Here is a 26,660-nt window from a genome sequence, read left to right on the forward strand (position 1 = left end):
ATGTTCCTCACTGACACCTAATTTTATATTTCTAAATGGGAGTTTCCCAGCTCTCCATTCTCCTTCCTTGTACAGCCATTAAGTCATCAGAGGCTTTAAAAAGAAATGAACATGCAAAAGAATAAAGTTGGATCTGTACCCCACACCATATGCAAAGGTTAACTCAAAATGGATCAATGACATAAATATAAGAGCTAAAAGCCATAAAACTATTAGAAGAAATCATAGATATAAATCTCAAGACCTTGAACTGCCAAGGGTGTAGGTATAACACCAAAAGCACGCGCAACAAAAGAAAAAATAGGTACATTAGATATCATCAAAGTTATAGACTTTTGTGCATCAAAGGACATTATCAGAAACCAGAAAAGACAACTTACAAAATGGGAGAAAATCATATATCTGATAAGGACCTAGTATCCAGATACAAAAAGAATTCTTAATACTTAACAACCCAATTTGAAAATGGGCAGGGGATTTGCATAGATATTTCTCCAAGAAAGATATACAAATGGACAGCAAACAAATGACAAGATGTTAAAGATCAGGACTCATTAAAGAAATGCAAATCAAAACCACAATGGGGTGCCACTTCACAGCCTTAGGATGGTTGTGATCACAAAACCAGAATATAGCACGTGTCCCAGTGTAAAGCTCTTCTAAGGAACCCCAACTTTGCACAAGGCAGACTGTCATCTAGAACCACCCATTGAAATGTGTACCAACATTGGCGTGGCCAAAGATGGGTTCCAGATGCTTACCCTGGGCCCCACCTACCTTCCTTGAGACTTAGTACAAGACAGCCCACATTACAGTAATCACCTTTTCCTCAAAGAAAAAGTGTCCTGTATCAATTATGGCATTCACAATAGCAACCAGGAATATTTCTCATATATTCTGAAAGCAGAGAGAGAGAAACAAAAGGGTGGGAGAAGGGAATAGCTTCACAGGAACTGGAAAAACTCAAACAAGCCATGGAAGTGACATAATGCTCTTCAAACTTTTGTGTGCATATTCCCAAGCGACTTTGAGAAACCATACATCCTCGTGTATATTGTTAGCCTGACATTTATTTTTTTCACTATAACTTTAAATACATTTATTTTGTTCATAAGAAGTAGAAAATAGAAAACATTTTATAAGATGATGATTGACTATATTTGGAATAAATATTTCATGATGTGATGTGGTAAAACAGATTTAAGTACATTATTTAATAGCACAAGTTGAATCTGAAAGGAAGCAAGGAAAATGTTTATCTCAGGTGCTTTCATGTATCTTGAAAAATTTAGAAGTCCACAAAAAATTCCAGTTATGCTTCAAAGAACCACTTTCATTGATTTCCCCTGTTTCAGTTGTTCTGAATTCAAACCATTGCACTCAGCACCAAATAGAAATACAAACCGGTAGGAAAGGACAGGAGAACTACAGGTCCAAGTTGCCTTGACTCTTCATCAGAGAAAGCTGCTCTGGGAGCAACTGTTCTTCACTTTCCCTGAGGTGCTTGGGGTGAGGCACACAGTGGGGCTCAGTTTGGGCAACAAGTGAGCCTCTCTTCTGTGAAATCAGGGAAAGGCCACCGGGACCAGGCCATCCTCCAGCAGTTTTAATACAGAATCTTAAACGAAAGCTTTAGAATCTGGAAATACATTCCCTTAAACTGTCTAGTGTGCCACTTGGTAAGTCTCCTGCATGGACCAGTGTGAGAACCAGAGAGCAACGGAGGTCAGGGAGAAGGGGTGCCGTGCTTCCCTTTGGCAGCTGTTTTCTACATCAAAGGGCTGCTGGGAAACTCCACTTGCAGCTGGAAAATGGTCCCAAGGGCCTGCTCAGCAGCTCTTGGTCTCCACCTGCTTTTCAGCCATTCAGTGCCCAGGACTCAGGTGTCCTCCTGACACAGGCAGCAACAGGAGCCCCAGACCAATGCCCTTGCAGGGAGCTCTCCATGAAGTCCCACTTGCCGTTTAAGAGATGCAAGACCTTGAGCAAATCACTTGATCTCTCTGAGCCTCAGTTTCGCATCTGGAAACAGAGGTCCCTACCTTGCAGAGGTGGTGAGAAGTAAATGAGGTAAGTGTGTTAAATACTCGGAACAGGGCCTGGCCCATAGGAAACATTTGATAAATAATGGTGCCACTCCCACCTTCCCTGGGTTCCATCTGGCCCTGTGTCTCCCCTACTCCACTCTCTCTTCATCCAGAAGACCCCACCTTGCAAGGCTCAACTCCCATCACCAACACCCACATGTCCTCCATGAAGTCTCCCTCCTGTCCCTCCTTTCTCTGCATTCTTTTAGTATAAATCAAAACCACCCCATTGTGGTTTTGATTTAGTCAATCAGACAATGGGTTTAAATAATGTCCAATATTCACCTAACAAATATTTCATGGGCCCACTAAATACCAGGGTGGGGGTGAAGGTGAAGCTGGGAGCATGGAGGGAGATAGTATTTGCTATAATGCCTTAAAATTAATCATGGATTGCCTATATGTAACACTTACACTTTCCTCACTCCTATTTTACAGATGAAGAAACTGAGACTCAGAGAAGAGAATGATTTACTCAGGGTCCCACAGCCAGCAAAGGGCAGAGCCAGAATTCCAAAATCTGGACTATTTCCAGTCTCCCAAGCTGCTCATAGCAAACTTCCTCAACTCATAGCACCTACTCAGCTTCCCAAGCGCTTCCAGATTCTAAATGCTTTGAGGACAGGTCCCAGTTGTACACACATGTATTTCATATAGCAAATCCCATTTTACACACACTAAGGAAAGTGTATTCCTAGTTGCTAAGAGTGAAGGTATTCAATCAGACAGGCTTGGGCTCAAGTTGTGCCTGTGTAACCTTGAGCAAATAACTTCTTTCAAATAGGAATACACAAGAATAATTATCTTCCCCGTAAGGTTGCTGTGAGCATCATGTGAGACAATATAAACTAAGGGCTTGTTAGCGTAGGGATGGTACCTGGCACCACTCAGTAAATACCAGAAAGTCAAAAGAGCTGCATGCTCCAGACATGGAGATCCTCAGCAATGGACTATATTGATGGTGATGGGCAGTGAGGCCAAGAAATGTTCTTACATGTGTGACCCCATGGGCATTGCTGACTTACTCCCAGAACCCAGCCCAGGGCATCCCTTGCATACAGCAGCCACAAGAGGCCTGGCCCGGCCTCCCCCTGGGAGCTTTCCAGAAGGCTGTGTCCTGCCTCTGGATTCTATCCTATCTCAGCACCCAGAGAGGGCCCTTCTGACACCCAGCCTAATCTCCTACCCCGTGGTCCTAGAGGCCCCCTATCACCGTATCTAGATCCAATACTCTGCCCTTCTGTCCTACAGATCTTACCTCAGGATTCCAAAATGAGTCCCTGTGGGTGTCCCTCAAAGTCACAGTCAGGGAGGACGGCCTGCCCATTACTCACAGAGGACACCTCCCGTTGGATGATCCCTCGGTGCTGCTCTGGGCCCTGCAGGCTCCCCAGTACCAGGCTCACAGCTACAGGATTCAAATGAGCGTTACTGGCACGGTGGAGAGAGGACCTGAGTCCTACCCTCCACTCCATTCCATAGAGCATCTTGTGCAGGGAGGCTGAGCGATTTGTTTAAGGTCACTTAGTAAGCAATACGGCAGAGGACAGACTCAAGGCCAGGACAATTCTCATTATGCTCCGACCTGAACTAGTAGGGAAGAATCTGTCCACATGCATTTAGGACTCAGGGGTGAAAACCCCTATATCAAAAGGAGAAGAAATTGGGTTTTGACATACTAAACAAGCCTGAGGCAACAGCAGAGAGCCAGCACCATGACACCAGCTGCAACATACTGGTCCTAACACAGTTCCTTCAAGGATCTCAACCAAAGCACTGTAGGAGAAGCAACAAAGCTTAGGAGTCTGCTTGGAGGGTGATGGTATCACTCTGGGGGTTAGGGATTCCCCAGAAGTCATGATTCATGTCAATGCAATATCTACTGCATAGATACAGAAAAAGGCACGGTAAATGGCAGACTGAGGCAAGAAGGTGGGAAGGGAGGCAGCAAGGAAACCTTTACTGAGCCAGCACACAGGAAGGGCTCTGTTTGCAATCTAAGAGATGGCGGAGATGCCATCAGAGCCTCCGGCCAGTCTCACATCCTGGGAGGGCAGGCTCTGTCTGCTCTGCGGATCCCAAAAGCTGTGTGCATGGAGTCATGGAGGAAGCCCATCTCAGAAACAGCCTCCCCTTTCAGAGAAAGCTTATGTCTCCTTACTTGTCTTTTCAAAGATGGTTTTTGCTGGCTTCTCCTGAATGGGAAGGGTCCCCCTATTCCAGAAGGGCCACAGGAGGGTCTAGGACACCTGAGACATGAGGCTGTGCTCTAGAAAACAGCTACTTGAACTTATCATCACCACTGCCGTTAATTAATGCTCAAAGTTAACTTCTATCTTTGCAGGTTCGTGAAAGTAAAGACAGTCTACATGGCCTATTCTTGTTCTATATTTAGCACACAGCACATAGTAGGAGCACAGGAAACAGTCATTGAATGAATGACTGATAAAAATCTGGAGGCTACAGAGAATCTGTCTTCTACCCTGAGTCTCTCCATCCTGGAATGAAATCTGAGACCCAGCAGAGCTTCTGGGCCTTCTCTACGGGTTACTCACACCCCCAACAGAAAGAAGTATACATTCTGCAGAAATGGCCAGTGCGTGCAACAGGCCGAGGCCATGTCAGGAAATGAGGACAGGCCATTAGCTCTTAATGCTGTGGGAGAGAGTCCCCATGCCATCCTCTAAACAAGAGCAAAAATGTACTATGCACAAAAATTGGGTTGAGTAACTGCCCTGGCTAGGAGGCCACCATAAAACCAGGAGCCAAGATACCTCTAGAAGGTCTGTTGATGTGGGTCAAGATTTTTGTCTACTTTTTTCATGACAGCATCCTTACTGCCCAGAATAGTGTCTGGTATCTGGAATATTCAGAAAATAAATATTGATATATTAATGAAAAGAGAATTTGTTCCAAATTCTGTTTGTATAAGTTCAATGCCCAAAGCAAGGTCAAATTCCTTCCCAGCTGCCTGCCCATGAACTATGTCTACTTTCTGAAATGATGGGAATATCTGAAAACATTAAACTGGCAAATTTTCAATTCTTAGTGAGTCTTGTTCCTGCATCCATTCTGCCACTGTCGCCCCAGTGGTGGAGGAAGGGTGAAAGCCACCTCAAGAATGGAACGGGACATGACCTGGGAGTCCCCACCACACAGAAGGTGGAGCAGAAGGAAGTCGTCCACGCCAGACAACAAGAAACAAGGTGTGGCTAGTGGGCATATCTCAGCCCATTCCCAAGGCACAGCCGAGAAGGAGGAAGCTACTTCATCTGTCATGCACGGGGGCAACTGGACAGTATGATGGAGGGCAGCGTGCAGAGACATGGGCCCGAGGGTGCTCCTGGACCTGGCTCCCAGCTCCTGGCATCCTGGGGCTCCAGGTGCCTCCACAGCCCAGGGAAGGATACAGAGGTGCTGAGAGGGCCAGAGGACAGCAGGGACCTCAGGTCAGCTGAAAAAGCCAAAGCAGGGTTTATGCCCATAGTCAAATGCTCAAGAGGACAGGCTCCATGAGCAGGTTCAGCATATCCTGCTGAAAGGGCAGTGATGACAGACACCCCTCAGTGGGCGCAGCCAGGACCCAGGAACTCAGGAGCCAGACCAGACAGATGCACCGCCTCCCAATACGGACCACAGGGGATTTAGATGACGGTGCACAGGTCCTGGGCCACCTCTCCTGGCTGGAGGAGGCCACATTGCTCCATTCCCTCCTTCTAGGCCCCTTCCACACACCACACACTCAGATTCTATCCCAGAAAAGAGCAGGGGAGAGGGAAAAAAATAGGAAAACTTGGAAAATTTATTCCAGAAATTCTGAATTACCCAATACAAATAAATAATACAACTTAATAGGCAGATACTACAATTTTGTCCCTTGATAAATCTCCACAAACAGCCCTGACAGTTTCTCCCATTTCTCCCATCCTGCGTAAGATGTTGAATGTACGTATGTATGGATAGATGGATATGGATGTTCTTGGATTCCCGAGTGGTATTAACAATAATAATAGTGAATGTTTTTCTGGTGGTTATTAGAGGAAACTCAATTTAGTTAAAGAAAATAAAGAAGCTGTATCTTTCCTATATGGGTGGTAACACAGATAAGTGTTTTCTCATAAGTGTTTTCTCTTTCTATGATTTTGACTCGTTAATAGGGCCCATTGTTTGTGGAGATCATAGCAGTGGTTCCCCCATGTTAGTGTTAAGACCCAACATCCTCCCCACTCCCTCCATTCCAGAGATCTGGAGAAGAGGTGGGGAACTTGGGTTTTAAACAAGCATCTCGAGTCAATTTGATGCCAGAGGTTCCCTGAGCTACTTTTTGGGAATACTGATCTAGAGGAGAGTAGGAAGCACATAACCAGCACAACATCCCGCCGCGAGGCCCTAGAAACAGGTTATGTCACCAGGAGGATGAGGCATGCACATGTGATGCTGGGAGCCTTTGGCAGGCTTTAGGTAGTAGACTGGTGGTAGAGCTGTTCAGGGCCTTGCAGGGTCTCCTTCCTCCAGGTGCCCCTGAAGCTTGCCCAAACCTGTTACAGCTCTGTTCTCAGCCTACTGGGATCACTTGTTTATGTGCCCAGCTCCCACTGCACCGGGGGGAGGTAGTGTAATTCCTCATTGGCAGAACTAAGTCTTGCTCATCCTTGTGCCTGCCTCTCTCTGCCCCAATTCTCAGGAAGTAACTTAGAAGCTCAAAAAATGTTTGTCAGGTGAATGGATGGATGAGTGAGTGAGTGACTGAATGAATGGACAGAGGGACTACAGAGTGGTAATAACAATAATAACAGCAAATGTTTGTCAGGTACATATTGAGGTCCAGGGACTAAGACTCCACATACATTTATCTTACATAATTCTGATAGAGCCCAGGTAGGTAAGTATTTTTTTATTTCCATAAACCATGGGTCACAGAGTTTAATCACTTGCGCTATCCAGTAAATGTGGAGTACAGGTCATCAGTCCACTGTCCTTGATCATTGTGATTGGACAGTCAGACAAAGATACGTGTGATCTCCAGAGGTCAAATGTCATTTTAATATCGAGAAGAACTGTGGCCCTACCAGATGAGGAAAATATGAAAATAATCCAGTCTCTTTTTATGTTTTGAGTCTTTGGAACTAACTGTGGAGACATTAAAAATTTTTTTAAGTAAAAGAAATGAAAAACTGGATCGTGTGGCGTTTCAGCCCAGGGGAATGTTAGACAGAAGATCAGGTGATACATAACTTGGATCTGGGGAACCCAGCCGTGAGACCACCCATCTGGGCACTGGCTCTATTATAACATAATATAAGTAAATAAAATACAAAATACAACATATAATATAAATAATACACTTATATAATTATCCTTATCTTAATTTATATAGTATATAAAATTATATATTTTAATGTATAAATATTTAATAAATATATATTTATGAATGTAATAAATATATTTTCATATATAATATATTACATCCTGTGTATTATATAAAATAATACGTTTTATAGAAAATAGCAAAAAGCATCACATACCTAGGAATTTTCAATATGAAAAGTGTGGCATGTTGAGAATGTAAAAGTCTACTAAAAGCACTACTGTAAAAATCTACTAAAAGTGACTGACATGAAAAGAAAGACATGCTCTGTTCCTGAAATGTTCATTCTTTCTAACTTAATGTGTAGGTTTAATATACTTCAATCAAAATCCCAATAACATTTTTCTTATTGACAAAATGACATTAAAGTTCATCCACACCATTAGGTGATAACAGTCAAGAAAATGATTATTGAAGGAGGGCTGCATCACCTGACAGCGAAAGATATTATAAAGTACAAGAACCCTGCAACATAGAATAGTCTGGAAGCAACCTAGGATATATAAGAAAATTCACATATACAAGGGAGGTCTTACAAATTTGTGGAAAGAGGGGGACGAACCAATTACGTTGAGACAAATGGGTTAGCTATTCAAGGAAAACTCAGGGTGGCTTTGAACCTTACCCTCTACACCAAAATGAATTCCGAATAAATAAAAGCATAAACATTGGCTGAATAAGATTAAGAATCAAATGAGCTAAGTCCATACATTCAAAACACAAAGCCTCAAAGTCTTACCGAAAGACAAAACATGGTCCATGGCAGCCTGAGAGAGGACTTGAAGGATTCCTATCACCTGGGTGACCTTCTTCTTCCACCTCTTCCACCACCAACCCAGCTACTCAAAGTGCAATCCAGGCGAGCAGCATCAAGATTGTCTTGGAGATGGATAGAAATACAAGATCACAGGGCCCCCACCAGTTGTACTGAATCAGGAGCTGCATGGGAACAAGACTCCCAGATGGACAGTGTGCACACTGAAGTCTGGGGGGCACTGACTCAGGTCGCCGGAGACTGGCTTCATCAGCCATGTCCCTGGAGGCACGGGCTCCCTGCACCTCATGGTTTCTCATGGCTGTGATGAGGAGGTTAAGCAGGGTAATTCTTCACAGAAATGTAAAACCTGAATGGAAAGGCCATCAGGAGATTCTAAAGTGCACATTTGTAAAAAGGCCGTCTGCTCCCTCCAGTCTTGGCTCACCCCACTGGAACTCCAACCTGCCATTTAGGGAGTTGTCACCAGGTGGTAGTGTTTTGTTATGAAGCTCTAGCTAGTATCTATTTCAGGGATAGGTTATGAAACACAACAGGAAAAATGCTTTTCAGAATTCAAAAACAAAAATCTTTAAAGTAGTCAAATATAATTTGAAAGCTATTATATAATAAATTTGAAAATATAAAAGGAGACTAATTTTAAAGAATTACTTTCTGATGTGCTGATATAACAACTAGCTGAGGGAGGGGAGAGCACTGATTTATAGCTTTGCCGTTTATCCCTGGTGTAAACACTCCCACCCTGGCTGATTTCAAGGTCACAGAACATGGGGTTGGGAAGAGTGCACACTATTGGTTCGCACAAGTAGGTAAGAGCCAGCTCCAGCACACTGCTGTCATAGCAATGATCAATACCTGTAAAGTACCAGGGAGTTTCTAAAGTTATGCTGTGTTCTCCGTCTGATTCCATGTGTATGCCTCACCCTCAAGGCTGCAGAAGATGACCATGATCCAGTCTTGCAGAAAAGCTCCCATCCCAGGATTCTCACAGCATCTTGCACTGTGTTTTTCCCATCCACAGCAGAAGCATACTGCACTCTGTCCCAGGGGCCAGGCCAAATGCCTTCTACACATTAATCTCAAACACCCCGAGAAGCAATAGGACTTGGCCGAGGTCATACAGGTAGGAAAAGGTTTCACAGGTGTCTTAAGTCTACCAATATCTCCCTGATTCTCAAATCAGAGCTGTTTCCCCCCAAGCGAGCTCTTCCCAAAGTTTCACATTCTAAGAAGTTAATAAGAAATGCTGTGCTACATCACCTACTTTACTGCAGAACTTACCAGAACCTTTACAATTCTAACAAATATCAGGGCTCTCCGAGAAATACAGAGAATGCAACATTTCCCAATGTGATTGCCCTGGAACCTCTTTTCACTGACTTTCCTGTTCTAATGAACACCTTTTGGAGATGGCTGTACTACCCAGCAGTCCTCCAGGAACTACACACTGCTAGGACCAGAAGGGGCCCTACTGGTCATTGGTCCAACCCATCAGCTGATGTCTGTGTGGTATCTTCTTACACACCTCCAGTGACCGGGAGCTCACACCTTTCCAAAGTATTCTCCTTAATCTTGGAATGGCTCTGTTTCTCCAAAAATCTGGTGTTTTAGTTCTCTGGGAATTTAGGCCCTTCAGAAAAAGGCACTGATAATTCACAATCACCAGCCACATGCCAGACTCCTCACTGTCCTCCATCCCTCACAACAGTGCAGTAAGAGCCTCATGCTCACTCTCCAGATGAGGACAAGGACAGATGGCTCAGAGAGATGAGGCAACTGGCTCGAGGCCATCTCTCCTCTGTGCCTTGAAGTGATTCTTACTGCTTAGTAAGGGATGGGGATGGAGCCCCAGGGCTGAGGAGTGACTAATTCAGCCCTTGGGGTGGATTCAGGAAAGGTGTCCCAGAGGGAGTGACACTTGAGGAGGGAGATGACTTATGAGCAGCTGTTTGGCAAGTAAATAACAAAAGAGAAGGGCATGCTGGTCAGGGAACAGCACGAACAAAGGCCCTGGGGTGAGAACAGCAAGGACAGAGGCAGAGGGGCCCGACAAGGGGGCCCTGTTGAAGCGGGCACCCCAGGCATGTGGACTGCCAACAAGAGCAAAAGGAAGCAGGATGTGAGGCCACAGGAACTGAGAGCTGGGCAGGTGTGGAAAGGAGGGCTCAGCATAGGGAACAGAATTCCCGGGCTCCTGGAGCACACAAGGTGGAGTTGGCCACAAGGAGTCCCTCACTTTGGTGTAGCTTGTCACAGTTCCATGTACACATTCCGCTCCCCACCCAACTGTGCCCCAGCTCCCAGCTCAGGGCCTGGCATGGAACTTCAGAATATTTTCATGAATGAATGAGGGAGTGAAAGAATGCTCTTCTATGAAGTCCTAGGGGAAGGCAGGACAAGAACCATTAGTCCCATTTTATGGGGGAAAGTAAGGCTTGGGGAAACTAACAACTAACCCAAGTTCACAACTGGTGAGAAAGGAGCTGGGCTTGAAATCAGACTCTTTGGTTCAAACTTGGAGCTTGGTTCAATGGCTCACACAAAGCCTAGTTTCTAGAATTGAGATTAAAAGTGGGGCTGATCTCATGGTCAATGTTAAGAGCATTATTCCCAGATGGCCTGGCAAAGACTAGAGAGCCCAGTCTGGGTGCTTGGAGGGGACAGAGTGCTGGAGGGCTTGGCCAGGAGGGTTCTTCACACTCCTCCCCAATGGAGATTGTGAGAATCTGGTGGGGGGATCTGGGGGTGTTAAGTGCTTGGGACCTGCAGAGCTGGAGGGCTTTGAGCCAGGCTTTGAGACCTCTTCAGCTCTGCTGCAACCTTCTGTCACCAACCATATCCTCCCCAAGACTCTGTTTTCTGGCGCCCAAACAGTGGGAGGCCCAGGGCAGGCTGACACAGCTCGTTTACCCCATTGACCTTCGTGGTTCATCTTGGCTACAGATCCTGCTCTGCCCCAGGGCTCACTCCAAAATCAACAGAGACCTGGATTTATCCCATGAGAGTGACCTCCAACAGGTACTCATGCTATGTCACCTCACCTCCACCAGCCACACCATTTCATGATTTTCACATCTACGCTTACAACTTGGGCCTGTACTAGGAGGTGGTTTATTTTTCGATCAGTTTCCCACTGATGGATCTAAGCACAAATGGTCCACTGCAGAGCTGCATCTTGGACATGAAAGGCCCAGATTAAAGCAGCAGAGAACCACAGGCATATTCTAGACTGAGGAAGAGGACGCTTAGACGCTGTGTGTGACATTGGGCAAGTGACTTTTCCCATGGGTGCATTCTCTTCATCTATACAATGAGACTGCTGGACCAGCTCAGTGTTTCTCAAGACATGGACCACAAACCACTTAGGTTAGAAGTGTCTAAGCAGAGTGTTGACATGAAGATCCCCAGGCCTCAACCCAGATCTATGAAATCAGAATCTCCTGTGACAGGGCCCAAGAATATGCATTTTTAGATCCACTCCTGCACATGGACGTTTGGAGACCAGTGGCATCAATGGCCTCCAAGGTCCCTCCAGCAATAATGTTTGGTTTCACTACAATTTCTGTTAGAGAAACATAAGGTGTCCACCCAGAGCCTGCTGTTTGTCCATCACAAAAAACAAGCTTCTCAGGAAGGTCCGCACTAATGTTCCATACAGTAGTCACCTAGAGAGAAGCCCAGAGTATTGGGGGAACTAAATACAGAGCATTCAAACCATTGGAATTCTTCTCAGGAAACAGGCTGAGGTGGGGTGGAGGGGCCAGAGGCGGGAGAGTTCCAGGGAAATCCTACCCAGAGACACATTTAGTTCGCTTCAAATTTCCAGCAGAGGGATTTAACAGGTTTAAAGCAGTTTTCTGTGAATCTTTGTCAAGGGAGTGTATGTACAAACAAACAGGGAGGGTTTTTTTAGTAAAAAGTTAATCAGCTTAAAGTGGGCAACTAAATAAGCAAAGCTTACATTAAAGTGACCCACAGAGAAAGGACCCCATGGAAAGAAAGTTCTAGGAAATACAATATGGCCTCTATGTTCTTTTGTAGTTTCACACTATAAATATTCATGGGGCAGTGTTAATGGGGTCCACAGCTCTATGCAACCACAATAGTTTTTTTGTTTATTCCCAGGACCATGAACTTTGAAACCATGAACCTAAATTTCGGGACTCTGCATTCAGGCATGTTTGCAGAGCAGGAGGGGAGAGGTTCAGGCTCTCGGAGGACAGAGGAGAGGAAACAGGGCGAGATGGGAATCACGCCTCCTGGATCTTTTGGTTGAGATTAAAGAGTAGGGTCTGTTTAGTATGGGAAGCCTCCTGTCTCCAGGGTCTCCAGCTGCTCCAGCCTGGGGAAATGGCCTTTGCAAGGGACACATAGCTTAGTTACTCAAGCGTATGGCAGGGAGGAGCAGGGAGTTGCAAATATTTTAATAGGATCAGACAGATTTGTTGCAAGTGTTACATGGAAGACTTTAAAAAACTAGTTTGAATGATGGATTTCTAAGATGGAGAGAGTTTGAAAGTCATCTAAGCAATGTTTTTGTTTTCCATATGAGGAAACTGAGGCCCAGGAAGGTTAAATGACTTGCTCAAATGATTATATCCAGAATCCACATCTGCTGACTCTAAACCAGTACTCCTCCCCTACACCAGGAATGGCAAAAAGGAGACAAACCTTTTCTCCCCTGATCAACTTTCCCCCAGGGCAGATACCCTTAATTGATTACAGCCCTCCCGTCCATCGAACCTGGACACAGCCTCCAAATCCATCTCCACATAGAGCTACAGAGGGCCAGCACAAAGTAATGGGAACGGCACAGGAGTTGGGACCTATGTGTCATCTGCGCCCTACACCATGCGGCAGTGTCCATAACCCATTACCCCTTTGTCTCAGCTAAGGGCTTTCTATTCAAGCCACTTAAAGCCTAAACTCAGGAATCTGAAACAGCAGGATCTGAGAGTCTGCAGGACTCTCCATGTTAAAGGTCAATGAGGACCGAGGAGAGCGCCACACACATTTGAGATACTAGGGAGCGAGTCACCGCTGACGCTGATTCCACCTCAAGAGAACACCCAGCCCTGCCTTCTGCCTTGGCTGGCATCATCCTACTTCACAAATGAGCCAAGAGGATCTGGTGGGTTCCTGGGCTGGTGGCCACCTCGCTCAAGGCAGACATAGCCTGCAGCCTTGCTGCTTCATCTACATTACAATGTGGTTGCACCAATGTGTTTCAGAGCCATGCCACACCTTGGCTTTCTAAGCCCAGGACTCACTTGGCATGGAAATGAGCTCAGCTTATTTCCCAGAAAAAAAGATTATCCACTAGACTGGCATAAGCAGGTAGGCCACATTTTCAAGGCCATTTAAGTTTTATAGCTCCAAATAGGTTTCATCTCACGTGCCAACCCCAACCAATTTTGGTGATGTTTCTTTAAGGGCTGCAAGGTGACTTCCTGGATCCAAGGAAAGAGCTCATGATCAATTAGCCATGTATGCCACTGGCATCGGGGAGGAGTGGCATCATAGGTACCACACATTGGCCATTTACAAAGTATGTTGTAAAGAAGAAACAAAAAATATTTCCATCCACATAAATGACAGCCTGCAGCAAGGCCTGAGCTATGATTATATTCTTTTATAATTACTTTCAACCCTCTCTACCCTGCTCTGTGCCCAGGAAGGCTGATCCTGTGGACTGCATTCTCCACATCCCCCTGATCTCTGGCTTCTGGTTGCATTCAACTAGGAGGAGACCCTGGGAGACCAGAGGGAAGAGGAGAGAGAGAGCGGGCATCTCTTCCCTGTTTCCTCCCTGCTTTGGTGCATCCCTTAGCAGCTTCTCCTCCTGCACCGTTCCAGCTCCTGTAACACTTTTCTCTCCCCTGAGCCTTCAGCCACAGGGTTGGTTTGCTAGTGTCTGGGTGCCTCATGCTCTTCTTTTCAACCCTGCCTCTATAGGTTGTCCTTTCATGAAGTTCCCTTCATTTGAAACATCAGGGTAAAGTCTGTTTCCTGCTGGGCCCTGGCTCATATTGTTGTTCTAAGAAAATCCTTCCATTATTTCCATAGCTAAATAGGAAGATGGCATTCTGACTGGTAAAGTGAATGGCTACTTTGGCCTAAGATAACATTTTTCACTGCTTAATTCCAGCATAATATGACTTACTGCTACTTCACACTTGCTGTGTTCCCACAGTGTAAGTTTGCCCAGACTCCATACAGTAAAGGAGAGAAGGGTACAGTTTAGGTCCTAAAAGCCAGAAGCTTCTTGAGCTCTAATTTTGCATCTTATGTGCCTGATGCCAGGGCCAGGTATATCTCATAAGTGCTAATATCTCCACTGTGGAATGATATTTTGTAGAGCAGTAAGTAACCAGCGCAATTATGGAGGACTCATTCTCAAGACAAAGGCCCACTGGAGACCCTAAGTAGTGCAGAGAGTGGAAAGATAGACTAAGCAGAGAGTATAAAAGGACCTGAATCTACCTCCAGGCATACTGATAGCTGTCCATGTGACCTTGGACAAGTTACTGCTCCTCCCGGGCCCTCAGGGTTCTCATAGGAAACATGGAAAACATAGAATGAATACAGCCAAGGGTTCCTTCCAGCTCTAATATTCTATAAGATTCCACTCTAAGACCTTACCTTGTGTATCTGATTCACATTCGGTAATGGTAATGGGCCTGTCATCATTTTGGCTAAATTTTCTTTATAAAGGATCAGTAAGTTTAGTCTATTATGGCAGAGATTGCTTATTGTCCACCAATGCCTTTTCTTTATTTTCTATAATAACAGGACCTCCGATTTTCAGTTCCAGGCCTTCGAGAAGAACTATTTCCCAGACTTCCATATAGCTATCTGTGGCCATGTGACTAAGTTCTGACCAATGAGAGGAAAGCAGAAGTGGCAAATGGCATTTCCTGGGAAACTTCTCACACATTCTTTGTTCCTTTTTCTTTCCCATGCCTTTCATGTCTAGACTGTGTTGGTATGAGTTCTGGCTACCATCTTACACCATAACAAGGTTCTCAACCTGGGGAGGGGCAAGCTGGAAGGAGATCAGATTCTGGAGGACTTCCTGAAGCAGAAGCCATATTGGCTCCAGATTGAAGACCTCCGGATATTGATGTGAGAAAGGAAGAAACTTCTAGCTGTGTAAGCCAACGATCCAGTTATCAATATATTGCCTCTCAGCTATAAATCTACCCTTCTTTGTCATGCTTTGTGATACTGGAGGTGGATTCTGGAAACATTTCTCCTTCACCAGCTGAGACAACATTAGGCTTTATCAGCAGAGGGCACTAGAGGGATACTGCACAAGGATGGGACCACATTTTTCCTGGTTCTGGTGGGCTCATCCTGCTTGCTCCTATGGAATGGCTGCCAGCAGCATTCAAGAGACACACTCGTGCCCACCCTTCAGAGTTCTGCCTGTATCCCAATGAGTGATTCCCCATTTGTCAGCCTTTTCCTGTAGGATGTCAGTGAACTTCAACCTGCAGTGGCCACAGAAACGCCCTCTCCTGTGAAGTTAAGAGTTTTAGCTTGGGAGAGGTTGGGGGTGGCCTCTTCCAAGTTCACTCCTTTCCCAGTAGTTGCTCCCTACGTCTGCTATACCAGTTTTCTTTTCTTTTTTTTTTTTTTTTTTGTAGATAATTATTTTTTTATTGAAGGGTAGTTGACACACAGTATTACATTACATTAGTTTCAGGTGTACAACATAGTGATTCAACATTTATATACATGACAATTCTAGGTACCAGCTATCACCATACCAAGCTGTTACAATATCTTGACTATATTCATTACATCCCGGTTACTTATTATTTTACCACTGGAAGTGTATACTTTTTTTTGTGTGTGTGAGGGCATATCTCATATTTATTGATCAAATGGTTGTTAACAACAATAAAATTCTGTATAGGGGAGTCAATGCTCAATGCACAATCATTAATCCACCCCAAGCCTAATTTTCGTCAGTCTCCAATCTTCTGAGGCATAACAAACAAGTTCTTACATGGAGAACAAATTCTTACATAGTGAATAAGTTCTTACATGGTGAACAGTACAAGGGCACCCATCACAGAAACCTTCGGTTTTGCTCATGCATTGTGAACTATAAACAGTCAGTTCAAATATGAATACTCATTTGATTTTTATACTTGATTTATATGTGGATACCACATTTCTCTCTTTATTATTATTATTTTTAATAAAATGCTGAAGTGGTAGGTAGATACAAGATAAAGGTAGAAAACATAGTTTAGTGTTGTAAGAGAGCAAATGTAGATGATCAGGTGTGTGCCTGTAGACTATGTGTTAATCCAAGCTAGACCAGGGCAATAAAACATCCACGTATGCAGAAGATTTCTCTCAGAACGGGGGGGTAGGTTCTAAGCCTCACCTCTGTTGATCCCCAATTTCTCACCTGATGGCCCCCCTGCGACTGTGCCTGTCTTAGGTTGTTCCTCCCTTGAGGAATCTTACCTGTCTCTGGCTAACCAGTCATCTTCCGGGGCCATACAGGGAAATGTAAAGTTGGTAAGTGAGAGAGAAGCCTTATTGTTTGAAATGGTTAGCTTTTTATTTCTTTGCATATTTATGCCCTGTAGCTTCTATGCCCAGCATTTGTCTTGAGGTATCTTTACCACTTGGAAGAATTATGATACTCGGTAAATTTGATATGAGGCACGAATTCTATTTAAGGGTTGTAATTAGGAAGAAAGAAGAAAAGCTATAGAAGTAGCAGGCGGCAGAAAACCTGGGAAGATTGATTATTTCTTTGACATATCTTCTTGTAGAGTAACTTCAGCATGTATAGGTTTTAAGCTACTACTTAAATTGCGCACACACATTAACATAATATATACCAGTTTTCTTTAGAGTTCTCCTACCTTTTTTAGTTAATAACCCTTTAGTTAATCCCCTTTTGCTGGTTAATAATCCTTTATATTAAATTTTTGAATTGCTTCCAAATTACTGGTGTGGTTTCAGTCTCCCAACTGGACCCTGATGGACACAGCCAATTAACGTGAGTCCTTTACTGGCAATTTAACCTAAACTTAACTGATACAGCCAGGCAATCATCTCCGTGGAAAAAGTGAATGATATGATTCAGAATAAGCTGCTTTTTAAAAACCTTCTCTCCAAAAATTATTGGTGATAAACATGACAGATAAAAGGCTGAAGTCCTTAATATTTACAGTTCCTACAAAATGTTTAAAAAAGACCATCTAATTAGAAAAATGAGGATAACAGAAGGGAAAACAAGCCTACAAAGAAGAATAAATGCCCATAAAAGGAAATGCACACAGCAAAAGACATGCAAAGGTCAAAATATATTTTAAAGGTTCCAAATCATTTGAAAAAGAATACAATTACAATATAAATACAAATTGAAGAAATTGCAAATTATCTTTCTCAAATCAAATCAACAAGGATTAAAACTGTTAATCTTAATGGAAGTGCAAAGGAATATAAAAACTTGACGGACAGTTTGAAAAGAAGACTCAGAAGCTCTAAAAGCAATTTTTGATCCAGCAGTTCTACATGTAGGAATTTTTCCTAAAGAAATAACTTTAAATGAACATGAAAATCTAGCAACAAGGATGATTCCAGCAACATTACTTATAAAAGAAAAAAAAGAAGATTGGGAAGGAATCTCTACACCCAACAAGAGGGGATTCATTAAGTAAATTATGTGCATCTGTACAGCAAAGAACACCATCAACAGAACAAAAAGGCATCCTACAGTATGGGAGAATATATTTGTAAATGACAGATCTGACAAGGGGTTAACATCCAAAATATATAAAGAACTTAACATGCCTCAACACCCAAAAAGCAAATAACCCAATTAAAAAATGGGCAGAGGATATGAAGAGACAGTTCTCCAAAGAAGAAATTCAGATGCCAACAGGCACATGAAAAGATGCTCATCATCACTTATCATCAGGGAACAGCAAATTAAAACCACAATGAGATATCACCTTATACCAGGAAGGATGACCAGCATCGAAAAGACTAAGAACAACAAATGCTGGCAAGGATGTGGAGAAAGGGGAACCCTCCTATACTGCTGGTGGGAATGTAAGCTAGTTCAACCATTGTGGAAAGCAATATGGAGGTCCCTCAAAAAACTAAAAATAGAAATACATTTGACCCGGGAATCCCACTCCTTGGAATTTACCCAAAGAATACAACTTCTCAGACATATGCACCCCTATGTTTATCCAGCACTTTTTACAATAGCCAAGATATGGAAGCAACCTAAGTGTCCATCAGTAGATGAATGGATAAAGAAGATGTGGTACATATGCACAATGGAATACTATTCAGCCATAAGAAAGAAACAAATTCTACCATTTGCAACAACATGGATGGAGCTGGAGGACATTATGCTCAGTGAAATAAGCCAGGCAGAGAAAGACAAATGCCAAATGATTTCCCTCATTTGTGGAGTATAACAATGAAGCAAAACTGAAGGAACAAAATAGCAGCAGACTCAGAGACTCCAAGAATGAACTAGTGGTTACCAAACGGGAGGAATGTGGGAGGGCAGGTGGGGAGGGAGGGAGAAGGGGATTGAGGGGTATTATGTTTAGTACACATGGTGTGGGGGATCATGAAGAGAACGGCGTAGCACAGAGAAGGCACATAGTGAATCTGTGGCATCTTGCTGCACTGATGGACAGTGACTGCATTGGGGTATGGGTGGGGACTTGATAATATGGGTAAATGTAGTAACCACATTGTTTTTTCATGTGAAACCTTCATAAGACTGTATATCAATCATACCTTAATAAAAAAATTGAAATAAATAAATTATGGTGCATCTATACAATGGTGTACAAAGCAAATCAAACTGGATGTTATACTGATATATTTATTACAGAAGCATCTTTATTGTCATGGAAAAAGGTTCATAGTACTAAGTGAATGAGAGATACAAGCAGGTTCACCAAGACATGGACAGCATTTCTAAAAAATTACAAAACATGCATGGGAAAATTTTGAAAGAATATACAACAAAATGTTAATGGTTACTTTTAGGCCATGGCATTACTGGAAATTTTTACTCTTGCTTGCTTTCTGTGTTTTATAAATATTTCTCCAGTGGATGTATATTAGCTGAGTAATTAAAAAAACTATTACGCTAAAAATAATCTCTCCTGCCCATCTCCAGAGCACCCCAGTGTTTGCCAAGCATGCCTTGATAAACCCATTCATGTTTCAACTATGATTTTGAGGCACAGCTCAGCTTGGTACCTCTCCCTCGCACAGAGCCTTGATCTGTCTCCCACCTTCCCTTGCTTTCCACTCCCAGGGCCATAGTTCAAGTCTGGCCCTCATGCTCCCAGGCATAGATCTCCTGTGGTCCTCCTGTTTTCTGCTTCCACAGAGCCTAAGCATCAGATGTCATCATTCTACCAGTCCTCTGCTCAAAAACCATCAATAGCTCCCCATTTTTTAAGGGACATGTTTCATATGTCTCAGCTTGACAGTCACTGATCCAAACTTCTTTCAGTTCTGTCACTACTATTCTGCCAAGTAAACCAGACTAATCCCCCAGCTCCAGACACGTTAAAAGCCTTCTGACTGCCTCATCTTGACTCACGCTGTTTGTTCTACCTGAAATGCCTTCCCCTGCATCTCAACTTCTTCAAATCTATTTGTCCTTCCAGGCTGAGCTCAGGGCTTACCAACCCCCTTACCAGGAAGACTTCCAGATTGTCTTATGGTGATTGCTACCTTTTCCAAATCAGTATGGTATCTCATTTGCTCAGTTTTTCCTTTGGCAAATATTGGTTGAGCACCTACCATGTGCCAGGCACTGGGCTGATGACTGGGAAACCAAATAAGTCTGGTTTCTATACCCCTTGGAGTCCACTATCTAATATGGAGACATACTGAGCATATAATCACACAAATGACTATACCCAGTTATAGCCTAAAAAGTGCCATGCAGGGAAACAAAGGTAATGAGAGATTTAAGAAAAGGGACCTGTTTGTGAGCAGGACCTGGGAAGGCCCCTGGGGAAAGGACATGTAAACTGAAGGTCCTAATAAGTGGGTCTAAATTTTGCAAACATGATCCAACATGTGTGGTGAGGGCTGAGACCATATGGTGAAGATGCAGGGGAGTGGACAGACTTAACTTTGGGAAAGGAACTGGCAGGACTTGGGTTGGACCCCATGCAAGGGGCAGGAGGAGACAGGTATCCAGGGTGACACCCAGTTTTCTGGTGAAGCACCTGGGTAGAGTTTGATACCATCTAGCACCTGAAACCATGAAGCCCAGCCCTCAGGAACCATGGTGGATTCTGAGCCTAGGGGTAGAGGATGGGAAACCAGTGCCAGCTCAGCAGGGAGAACTGATCCAGGGACATGAAAAAGACAGGGCGGAAGGTAGTCTGCTCCTGTGGGAAACTGGTTGATGGTGGACTCACATCAACCCAAGGCCAGTAACCCAGGTGGGAGGAAGGGGAGGAGACTCTGTGCAAATTGCAGGATGAGCTGGGAGATAAGTGGCCCAGCTGGCAGAACGGGCAAAGACTCAGGGCTGAACATTAACACTCAAGTGCTCGAGCAGACGAGCTTGAGAATATTTATTGGTAATTGACAGATGTGGTTAGAGGGTGGCGTGATCACAGATAAGTCTGTAACCAATCAGCAGGAAAGCTCGGTTCCTGTTGCTATGTTTGCATCCAGGCAGAACTGTATTATGAGCTGGCTAAGAGGCTACCATGAGAAACCTGCATAGATGTATTTGGTTTATCTGTCATCCTCTCCCTGCTTCATGGATGAGAGCGAGCGAGCTGTGGAGCAATAAATTATCCCTTGCCAAATGCTATGGATCCCAAGAGAACTCCACGCAGCCCTGAGAGGGAGAGATAAGCATACACTGGTGGCTGAGATTGTCACTTATAAGGAAATTCTTAAAAGGGGCATAATAACAGGAGTAGTAATAATAATAGCAAGGTGAGGAGCTAACAATTAATGACTGCTGCACACTTCAGATTTACTGCCTCACTTAATCTTCAAACAAACCTATTTGATAGGTTTTCATATCATTCCCATTTAACAAATGAGGAAACTAGGGCTCAAAGAGGTTAAGAAACTTAGTCAAAACCACACAGGTAGTCAGGGTGGAGGCAGGCTTCACACCACAGGCTGCCTGATGCCAAAAACAGTCTCTATCACCTAGGCTGCCACTCACTCAAAGTCTTCCTGGGAAACACCAGCCACCCAAGTCCTCTCCCTCTGGGGTGAGGACAGTGGCTGGACCCATGGTCCTCAACTGTCCTGACATCTAAACACTGCCCCAGCCTTCTTTCAACACCTTGTATTTTCATCTATTCTTCCATACGCTTTGGGACTAAGAGTACTTTGAAAGCCAGAATTGTCTAATCCTTGTTGGATTCCTAGCTAAGGATAGAGACAAAAGTAGCAAGAGGATGGGGGGCTATCGTGCTCTGGGGAACAAATACACAAACACGACCTTCAGACCAGGCAGCATGGAGCTGCTTGCTGACTGGGTGTGGAGGGAGCCAGGAGAAGGGGAGCCATTCTGGCACTGGAGAGGCATGTGCCTAGAGAACAGGGTTTTGAGGTCCTTGTCCTACCATTTACAAGCTCAATGTCCTGCGCAGGTCCCAGCCCAGCCTCGCCCCTCCTGTACAAGCACCCAGGCCATGTACTGCAATGCCCAGGAGCTCATGAGACCACCTCCTGTGAGTGCTCAGACCATCTCTTGGCTGTTTGAGGGACGAATGGAGATAACAGGAGGAAAGAGCTTTGTAAACCATCACGTGCGACCCAAAGCCCCAAGGCAATGTTGGACCCACCGTGAGGTGAATATCACTGCTCTTTTCTTGGACAAGTTGGCAAGGCCAAGGGTTGAGAATGCCCTTGCCATGGGACCAACGAAGTTTCAGTCTTTGTTCAGATTGCTTGACTAGGTCTCCATAGCAGAAGGATCTGCACCACCATCAAATGTGGTGTGGACCCAAATCCTCCTTGCACCTCAGTGATCTGGAACCTGGAGGAATGCCTTGAGAAAGAGTGGCAGGGAGGAGCTGTTGGCGGAACGGAGGCTCAGTCCCAATACCATTTACACATCTCCAAATAGTCAGGGGCTGACTTCTCCACGGGGGCTTGGGTCCTTGGTTGGTTTGCAGGGCATGGAAACTTACCCCCCAGCCTAACATCAAGGAAGGCAATGAGATTCATGGCAGACTTGATTTTAGACCAAGGGCTCTGGATAGAGAGGAGCTATCGGCTCGGGCATCACTAAGAAATGTCAAACTCTAAAATCATCACCTGCCTTCAGTGTTCAGATGCTTGGTTTCCTGCCACTTGGAAACCTCGTTGGATGTCTGTGAGATGACAATAATAAAAAACAATATTTACGGACTGTTCACCATGTTCCAGGCACTATTCTCAGTCCTTTGTCTATATTCTCATTTAATCCTCATAATAACCCTGTGTGGTAGATATTAGTATCCACTCTTTATGGTTCAGAAAACTGAGATCCAGAAAGCTTAAGCAGGTTGCTCAGAGTCCCCCAGCCATTAAGTGACAGAATCTGAACCCAGGGAATTTGCCTGTAAAGACCACATAGCCCCCAGGCTCTCATAGGAATGGAAAGTGGTGCTGTTCATGTGAGTCAATTTAACTCACACACTTTTTGCACATGACAGGTTCTTTGGGGGCCATGGAATTATAGCAATATTTCACATTTATTGAATACTTCTATTTGTTAAGCACAGTTCCAAGTGCCTTTCTTATAACAATAAGCCAGCAAAATAGGAGTTTCTATTAACCATATATAGATGAGAAATGGAGGCTCTAAAGCTGTGGGACTTGTAGGTCTCATGGCTAGGAAGACAGAGAAGGAAACCCTGAGTCCGCCTGTCTCCAGAGTTTGGGCACAGAAGCAGCGGGCTGGGGAGGAACACAGTGCTCAAACAACCAGGGGGCGCATGACCGCGACAAGGCCAAGGTCCAGAACTGCCCACCGTGGTGCTGCTAACCCAGATGACTGCTGATCTTCTACACTCGGCTTCCAGCAAGCATAGGCATCTTCCTGCAGAGGAGGCCATGCCCAGGCCTGCCTGAGCTGGAAGCTCCCATGGGCAGAGCTGAGGTCTGACTGGCACTCAGATCTCCAACACCCAGTATATGGTGCCCTGCAGATCTGGGGCATTTGTGTGGCTCTGCGGTACAACTCCTGCCCCGCCCATCCTCTCCTCTTACTGTGCTGGACACAGGATTAAAGGACACTCCCCCTACACACGTCACCCCCAGAAGAGGGTGCAAGACACCAACTGCTGCCCAACTGTGCGAGAGAAAGAAGAAAAAACATCTCGCTGGTGTCAAAGAGTTGAGGACCTACTTTGGATGGTACCATTGCAGACTCCTGTCTGCAGAACTTGAGCTCTGTCTATAGAGATGGCATGATAAGTTAAAGGAGCATGAATATCAGGCAGAAGGTCCAAACCTGAAGCTCGGCTTCTGCACCTGCAAAATGGCAGCCAGGGATGGGTTGAAAGCCAGCAGGAGTGGTGTTCTTGCTCACCACTCCACTCTTGGAACATCCTAATCCAAAAGGGGCCAACAAGTCCCCCTTCCCAGCCTCCCCTCTCCCAGATGCTGGGAACTGAACCGTTGGGCCTCCGGGTTCTCTTCGGCATCTGACACCCTCTCTGCCTGCTGAATCCCCAGCTCAGGAAGGCTGCCTCTCAGCTGATGGTCACTCCGGGGCTAAGTGCATTTCCTCCCCTAGCTCTGCCCTGGCCCATCCTCATCTTCACTTACCTTTTTTTCTTTTAATCTTTATTGAACTATAAACTCACAAACCATAAAATTCACCCTTCACTTACTTCCGAGACACTGTTTACCAATAATTATCAGGTCTGAATTTAAGAATCCCTAACTAATTACACTACATGAAGCCAACCAATCATTATAAAAATTCAAATTCCTATATAGCACTTCAACAGAAGAGCTTAAGAAGTACTTGTGAGCACCTACTCTGTGTTCTAATAATGTATCAATCATTGAAAACTCTTGTGCTAGAAACTTGACAAACATATCATTTAATCTTGTAGCAAACCTGAAAAGTGAGTATTAGTAGTTCAAGTGAGGAAACTAAGGCTCAGAGAGGTTAAGTAACTTACTCAAGGTCACACAGCCTTGCACAGGCAGCAGATTTCAAATCCAGCTCTGTCAGGTGTCACAGCCCACGCTCTCAACCACCTCATGCCCTGACCTTTGAGGGGTGAAACAGTGGGGACAGAGGGGAACTAGATGCTGCTCCTACCTGGAGAAGTGGGAGAGTACAAACTTCTTTTCAATACAGGCCTGAAATATTTTGACTCCATCAAATCAGCACCCGCCCAAGAGCAAGGACACGATGACAAGTAGGGATGAAAATAAAATTATAAAAATGCCAGCTGCCCTCACCTGGGTGTGGTTCATGGGGTGGGAGTCTAATGCAGGATGGAGGGGTGCCAAGGAGATGGGTTCAGGCCATACCAGGGTGACAGGCCTCCAGAAGGCACCATGGGAGCCTGACATCTGTGCTAAGAAACCAGGGCACCTGCTCCTGCCATGAAGGATGGAAACTGCAGGGGAGCACTGCCCAGGACTCCATGACCTCCCGATTCCACCCTGAGCAGTGGGAGGGCTGCAGCCCCCCGGGATGGGTCTGCTTCACTTTGCAGTCTGACAGCAGGCTTGGAGGGTCCTTCAGTCAGAGACCCAGCCCACACAGGGCCCAAACCATCATTCCCTCACTCAGCAAACACCGATGAGTGCCTACAATGTGCCAGGCACTGCTCTCGGCGCTGGACTGAGCGGTGACCAAAGCAGACAAAAACCCCTGACCTCATGGACTTTGATGTGCTGGCCTCCCATTAGTAATGTGAGGCTGCTGGCAAGAGCTTCCCCGAAGTCTGCTGTCCTAGAGGGTCCCAAGTTCCAGGCAGAAGGAAGGTCTGAAAGTGGGAGAAGGGAATGCACAGCTTCTCCTGAGGAAAGAGCTAACTCCCAGGCCAACCCCTCCACTGGCTCCTGAGCTAGAAGCTATCAGGGACCACGTATTTATTTATATATAGAAATATGTATATTTATCAAAAGTGAACACAGAGCAGTGAGGAAAGCCCTGGCATTTATGAAGCCACTAGCTGAAAAGTAAAGCTGGCTATCAGCCTGTTTCCTTGAATTTAATAAATCCAAAAGGCTGTATGGCACTTTACAGTTTAGGAAGCACTTTCATACCATTTGAGTCTCAGGTAGACAATTTTGGTGATCTGAGTCCCATACCCTCATTCAGTTCTGGGGAGTTCCACACATCTGCCGCATGTCTCCCCACTTTTCTGCTTGAGAACATTTTCTGCATCTGGAGAGCCCAGCACACCTACACGTGCAGGGGGAGGCAGGGTGTATGGGAAAGCAATACTTCGGGGACCACGGCAGGTCGTATGTCTCCTGCCCTTCAATCTAGGAAGGCCTGTGACTATGGTGGAAGTGACAATATGCAACTTCTGAGGAAACTTATAAAAGGCAATGCTTCCAACTGGTTCTCTTGGGATGTGTGCGCTTAAAGTCAAGCCACCATGCTGGGAGGAAGCCTAACTATAACTAGCCCACATGGAGAGAGGCCACTTGGAGGTGTTCTGCCCAACTGTCCAACTGAGGGCCCAGCAACAGCCAGATGGGACTGAATGGGCCTTCAGGTGATTTCAGCCACTTGTTTGTGAGTCAGCCCCAGGTCTTCCCAGCAGAGGCTCAGACATGGTGGGGCAGAGACAAACCACTTCCTCAGTGTCTTTTCCAGTCTCCTAATCCACAGACTCACCAACATATTAAACGATGGTTGCTCCACCCCACTAGTTTGCATAGATTTTTACATAGCATTAGAAACTGGAACAGGGAGCCAACAGCAAATGCCAGGAGCCTTTGGATAGATGCTTCAGCGTCCTATTCTCTGGGCAGGTTGCTTTACGGAATCTTCGCAGAGGTCCTGATGGGAACAAGACCCCCATCAACTAAAGCAACCCCCATCTCTGGATTTCCTCCTTCCCTGTCTCACTTTCCCTGCTTCCTTACCGGGCTTCTGGGGATTGCCCCCCAGACAAACTATCTACAGGCAAGTCATTGTCTAAGGCTCTGCTCTCTGAGGAATCCAGCTCATCTAGCCTCAGGTCTGCCCTGCAAGGTGGTTTTGTTCCTAACCCCATTTTTCAGATAAGCAGACTGAGGCCTGGTGAGGTGCAGCGACTTTCTCAAGGCCACACAATGAGTAGGAGGGATAAGGACCCAGGCTGTCCAGCTCTCAATCCAGCTAAAGAATTGTAGATGACAGCAAGCAGGCAGGCCTTGAAGTCTCCACAAGCGTTGCAAATGTTGCTCTCCAAGATAAGCTTGC

The 26,660-nt window shown here is 45.1% G+C and overlaps 1 protein-coding gene across 1 annotated transcript in view; it reads right to left on the reverse strand.

Annotated features, from left to right (window-relative positions):
• TLL2 (tolloid like 2) overlaps positions 1–26,660 on the reverse strand; it is a 134,660-nt gene that overhangs the window by 103,633 nt on the left and 4,367 nt on the right. The window lies entirely within an intron of this gene.

This window comes from Manis pentadactyla, chromosome 8 (assembly GCF_030020395.1).
Source record: "Manis pentadactyla isolate mManPen7 chromosome 8, mManPen7.hap1, whole genome shotgun sequence".
Classification (NCBI taxonomy): domain Eukaryota; kingdom Metazoa; phylum Chordata; class Mammalia; order Pholidota; family Manidae; genus Manis; species Manis pentadactyla.